Here is a 6,000-nt window from a genome sequence, read left to right on the forward strand (position 1 = left end):
TCCCGCCATCCACCCACGGTCGCCACCCCGGATCTTCAGGGAGCTATGATGGGGTTGATCTCGTGGTGTCATAGAGTGGCGGGGCACATACCCTGTCCTCCATGTATATATATATATATATATATATATATATATATATATATATATATATATATATATATATATATATATATATGTTCCAGCGAATGTAGGAACGTGGAGGTTGTCATCAGGTCACCCCTAACTCTTCTCTCTTTCCAATTGGGCATATTTCTAGTCCTCATCCACTCGCTGGATCTCGGTTTCCTTAAATTGTCCTCCTCTGGCCTCTTGTCGATTTAATCCTTGTCCTTCTCTACGTGTGTGGAGACCAGAGGTGTAAGAAAACCACATATTTCTCATTCGTACAGATCAATTGTGGGGGGAGTCTGATATTCGCCAGCCAGCTGGGTTCCCCCTCCATAGGGATATTTCAGGAATACTCCTGAAGTGGAGGTGTGTCGACGGATTAGATGGATTATTCGGTCGTAGATCCCTTAACGTAGGTTCCCATAGGTTGTATCTTGCCTTAGGAAGAATTGCAGCCTCACTGGGGAGGGCCCTCTCTTCCTCTGTTGTGCCATCTTCTTTACTTTGCACTGGCTGGAATTGAATTTTGTTCGCCATTTCTCAGACGAAACTCTGTGTGTGTGTGTGTGTGTGTGTGTGTGTGTGTGTGTGTGTGTGTGTGTGTGCGCGCGCGTGTGTGTTACCGTTCTCGTCGAAAACCACTGTTAATTCCTCTGTGAATTCTGACCGTATCCAACGTGAGACCTGGGATTAATACCTCGACAGTCACATTCATATTTCCTGCCTCTCTCCTCCCTCCCTCCCTTTATTCCCAGGTACACCTCTCACACTCCTCTCGCCTCTCCCCTCACCACCCAACCCTCCCACACTCCTCACCTCTCACCACCCGACTACCTCTCTCTCTCTCTCTCCCACACACACACCCCTCCTCCTCCTCCACCTCCTCACCACCCAACCCCTCATACTCCCACAGGTGCTAAACTGGCCGCCTGTCTCGATACATTACTGTATCATTGCATATATGCATCAGCGAGTGAGTGAGCGAGTGAGGGAAGGGACCCAGTCAGTCAGCCAGTTCGGCTCTCTCTCATATTCCGCTGAGGCGTTCGGAGGGAGGGAGGTGTGGAGGTGTCGGAGGGAGGGAGGTGTGGAGATGTCGGAGGGAGGTGTGGTGTGGTGTGGTGTGGTGTGGTGTGGTGTGGGTCCTTCTCTAATGTGTGCCCATAATTGTTGTTGGCCCAGGTGCAAAGCCAAAGTGGTGTGGCTTGGCCGAAGCCACACCACTTTGGCCAAGCCACGATGGCCGTCTTCATCACAGTGGAGGCGTGGCCCTGGCGGAGATCCCGTGGATGTTAATCCAGCACCCCGGCGATTTATACAGGTGCCGGAGGGGATTTATGTGCGAGAATCACTCTTTAGATTACATTTAGGTTACGTTAATCCAACCGCGGCGATTTATACGGGAGCTGGAGGGGATTTATGTGCGAGAATCACTCTTTAGATTACATTTAGATTACGTTAATCCAACCGCGGCGATTTATACGGGAGCTGGAGGGGATTTATGTGCGAAAATCACTCTTTAGATTACGATAATCCAACCCGGCGATTCATACAAGAGCTGGAGGGGATTTATATGCGAAAATCACTCTTTAGATTACGATAATCCACCCCGGCGATTTATAAAAGAGCTGGAGGGGATTTATGTTCGAAAATCACTCTTTAAATTACGTTAATCCAATCTGGCGATTTATAGAAGAGCTGGAGGGGATTTATGTGCGAAATTCACTCTTTAGAATACGTTAATCCAACCCGGCGACTCATACAAGAGCTGGAGGGGATTTACATGCGAGTGTGATGTAGTTTTCATGGTTAGGATTATTTTGAGAATTGGGGCTCCGGGTTTCACTAGATTGGCCTGTAGGGTGATTGGCTGATCTTTATTTTGTGTGACTGCTTACGTCTGTAGGGTGTCTAGTGATTAGATGATTGGGATGAAGAGGATTATTTTCGTATCCAGTCATTAGGGATGATTGGATAATTGTAGAAACTGTGGGTGAGGGATTCGTAGAGATTGGATGATATTAGAAAAGATTGTGGGTAAGTGATTCGTTGAGATTGGATGATATTAAAAAAGATTGTGGGTAAGTGATTCGTAGAGATTGGATGATATCAGAAGAGATTGTGGGTTAGGGATTCGTAGAGATTGGATGAAAGAAGAAATTATGGGTAAGGGATTCGTAGAGATTGGATGATAGAAGAAATTATGGGTAAGGGATTCGTAGAGATTGGATGATAGAAGAAATTATGGGTAAGGGATTCGTAGAGATTGGATGATAGAAGAAATTATGGGTAAAGGATTCGTTAAGATTGGATGATATTAGAAGAGATTGTGGGTAAGGGATTCGTAGAGATTGGATGACAAGCCAGTTCGTCGTAAAGGTATATTGGGTGATTGGCTAATTCCCGTCGTTCGTAAGGGGTCATTGGTGATTGACTGCTCGCTTAGCCCGTCATCATCTGATGCCCAGGGATTGGCTAATAACCGCTGCTTGTTAGCAAGGATCTGTAATGATTGGATTGGTTCTTGGAGTTGGTCAAAGATGATATATTTAAGTGGACACACACACACACACACACACACACACACACACACACACACACACACACACACACACACATACACACACACACACACACACACACACACACACACACACACACACTACACACACACACTACACACACACACACACACACACACACATACACATACACACACACACATACACACACACACACACACACACATATATATATATATATATATATATATATATATATATATATATATATATATATATATATATATATACATACATATATATATATATATATATATATATATATATATATATATATATATATATATATATATATATATATATATATATATATATATATATATATATATATTCCCTGGGGATAGGGGAGAAAGAATACTTCCCACGTATTCCCTGCGTGTCGTAGAAGGCGACTAAAAGGGAAGGGAGCGGGGGGCTGGAAATCCTCCCCTCTCGTTTTTTTTTTTTTTTTTTTTTTTTTTTTTTTTTTTTTTTCCAAAAGAGGGAACAGAGAAGAGGTCCAGGTGAGGATATTCCCACAAAGGCCCAGTCCTCTGTTCTTAACGCTACCTCGCTATCGCGGGAAATAGCGAATAGTATAAAAAAAAAAAAAAAAAAAAAATATATATATATATATATATACATATATATATTTTTTTTTAACTATTCGCCATTTCCCGCGTTAGCAAGGTAGCGTTAAGAACAGAGGACTGGGCCTCTGAGGGAATATCCTCACCTGGCCCCCTTCTCTGTTCCTTCTTTTGGAAAATTAAAAAAGAAAAAAAAAACGAGAGGGGAGGAATTCCAACCCCCCGCTCCCTCCCCCTTTTAGTCGCCTTCTACGACACGCAGGGAATACGTGGGAAGTATTCTTTCTCCCCTATCCCAGGGATAATATATATATATATATATATATATATATATATATATATATATATATATATATATATATATATATATATTCCTTTCAGAGCCATGCATGTGTTCGAAGCTTATCAGTCTTGATCCACTCGACTCTTAGGTGCTGCAGGGAGGGACGCGTTTAATGAGACAGGCGAGAGAGGGTAAATACACCGTCAGGAGCAGAGTGGTGTCAGGCCGGACAAACAAGGGAGTATAGAGGGCGGGCGTCTCTTGGGGATGGCCAGGATGTGTGAGTGAGGACGGGTGATGGGGCAAATGGAGCGTTGTTAAAAAGGTTCGCTGGGTGTAAGAGGCGCTGGGGGATGTGGGCTTGAGGGAGGGGTGGGTATGGAGCGTTGTTTAAAAGGTTCTCTGGGTGTGAGAGGCGCTAGGTTAGGGTAAGGGGGAAATGGGGGTATGGAGCGTTGTTTAAAAGGTTCTCTGGGTGTGAGAGGCGCTGGGTTAGGGTGAGGGGGAAATGGGGGTATGGAGCGTTGTTAAAAAGGTTCTCTGGGTGTGAGAGGCGCTGGGGGATGGGGGAATGGAGCGTTGTTAAAAAGGTTCTTCGCTGGGTGTGAGATAACTGAACTCTCTATATACTTTCGTAAATCTCGAACCTGGAGATAACTGAACCTTTGTTTCACTCATATAGTTATCGAACTCACAATAACTATACGTGCTATTTATCTCTTAGTTTTTTAACGTAGGTTATTTTTACCCTTGTTCTACTCTTCAACTGGGGTAAATTATATAATCTTCAGGATGCCTGTTATCTGTTTACCAATTATTGTTTGCCTATTACACTGTTTACCAATTATTCTCTTTGCCTATTACACTGTTTACCAATTATTGTTTGCCTATTCCACTGTTTACCAATTATTCTGTTTGCCTGTTACACTGTTTACCAATTATTCTGTTTGCCTGTTACACTGTTTACCAATTATTCTGTTTGCCTGTTACACTGTTTTCCTATTATTGTCAGTTTACCTATTCTTATTTTTCCCATTATTCTTAGTTTACCAATTCTGATTTTATTTATTCAGTTTATAATTATCACTGTACCAATTATTGTTTGTGTACCAATTATTCAGTTAATCTGTTAATTGCAGTTTACCTGTTATTCTTAATTTACCATTTTTTCTGGTCTACCAATTATTCAGTTAATTTATCAGTCACAGTTTACCCATTAATCATGGTTTACCATTTATTGTCAGTTTACCAGTTATCCTTCGGTATGTTTATCATTCTAAGTTTTCCCACGTTATTCTTAATTTAACAATTATTTTGTTAACTAGTTATTTATGGTCTGGTGACTCGGTGCGTTTGCCAGGTCGAAGGAGCGAGAGAAATACCTCACAAAAACAAAACAAAAAAATATATATGTTGTCCTTGTTTCTTGCAAGGCTCAGAAACTTTGGTTTCAGTACAAAGACCAGCAGTTTCAGTACAAAGACCAGCAGTTTCAGAAGAGTTTCAGGAGGTGTGATGTGGTGTGATGTGATGTGATGTGGTGTGATGTGATGTGATGTGGTGTGATGTGATGTATTTTCCTGGGTTATTTCCTGGGTTATCGTGGTGGCGTCTGTTGTAATTTTGATGTTGTAATTTCTTGGTGTTGTTGTGGTGCTCTACATTTGTTGTTGTTGATGTTGTACTGCTGGGGGGGAGGGTGGGGAAGGAGGGGGGGGATGTGTGGTCAAAGACAACCCGCGAGAGAGAGAGAGAGAGAGAGAGAGAGAGAGAGAGAGAGAGAGAGAGAGAGAGAGAGAGAGAGAGATCATATGCCTTAAAATGTTTTCGAAGTGAGGTTGAAAACGTTTTGAGTTTGCTTTACCATGGCTTACTTATACTTTACGATGGTTTGGGAGGTCTTCTACCCTCCCCACACAGCTGGGTCTGGGACCTTACCTTACCTTACGTATACCTTACGATGGTTTGGGAGGTCTTCTACCCCCACACAGCTGGGTCTGTGACCTTACCTTACCTTACGTATACCTTACGATGGTTTGGGAGGTCTTCTACCCCCCACACAGCTGGGTCTGGGACCTTACCTTACCTTACGTATACCTTACGATGGTTTGGGAGGTCTTCTACCCTCCCCACACACCTGGGTCTGGGACCTTACCTTACCTTACGTATACCTTACGATGGTTTGGGAGGTCTTCTACCCCCACACAGCTGGGTCTGGGACCTTACCTTACCTTACGTATACCTTACGATGGTTTGGGAGGTCTTCTACCCTCCCCACACACCTGGGTCTGGGACCTTACCTTACCTTACGTATACCTTGCGATGGTTTGGGAGGTCTTCTACCCCCACACACACACAGCTGGGGTCTGGGACCACACATTATCATGGCGCATCGCTGCTCCATCAGGCTGTTGGAGGCTGTGGCCCGTAGACCAACAGACCGACCACCACCTGACTA

At 43.4% G+C, this 6,000-nt stretch overlaps 1 protein-coding gene across 1 annotated transcript in view; it reads left to right on the forward strand.

Annotated features, from left to right (window-relative positions):
* Pgant5 (polypeptide N-acetylgalactosaminyltransferase 5) overlaps positions 1-6,000 on the forward strand; it is an 863,494-nt gene that overhangs the window by 628,818 nt on the left and 228,676 nt on the right. The gene's annotated exons all lie outside the window — the stretch shown is intronic.

The sequence above is a fragment of the Panulirus ornatus genome, chromosome 36 (genome assembly GCF_036320965.1).
Source record: "Panulirus ornatus isolate Po-2019 chromosome 36, ASM3632096v1, whole genome shotgun sequence".
Taxonomy (NCBI): Eukaryota; Metazoa; Arthropoda; class Malacostraca; order Decapoda; family Palinuridae; genus Panulirus; species Panulirus ornatus.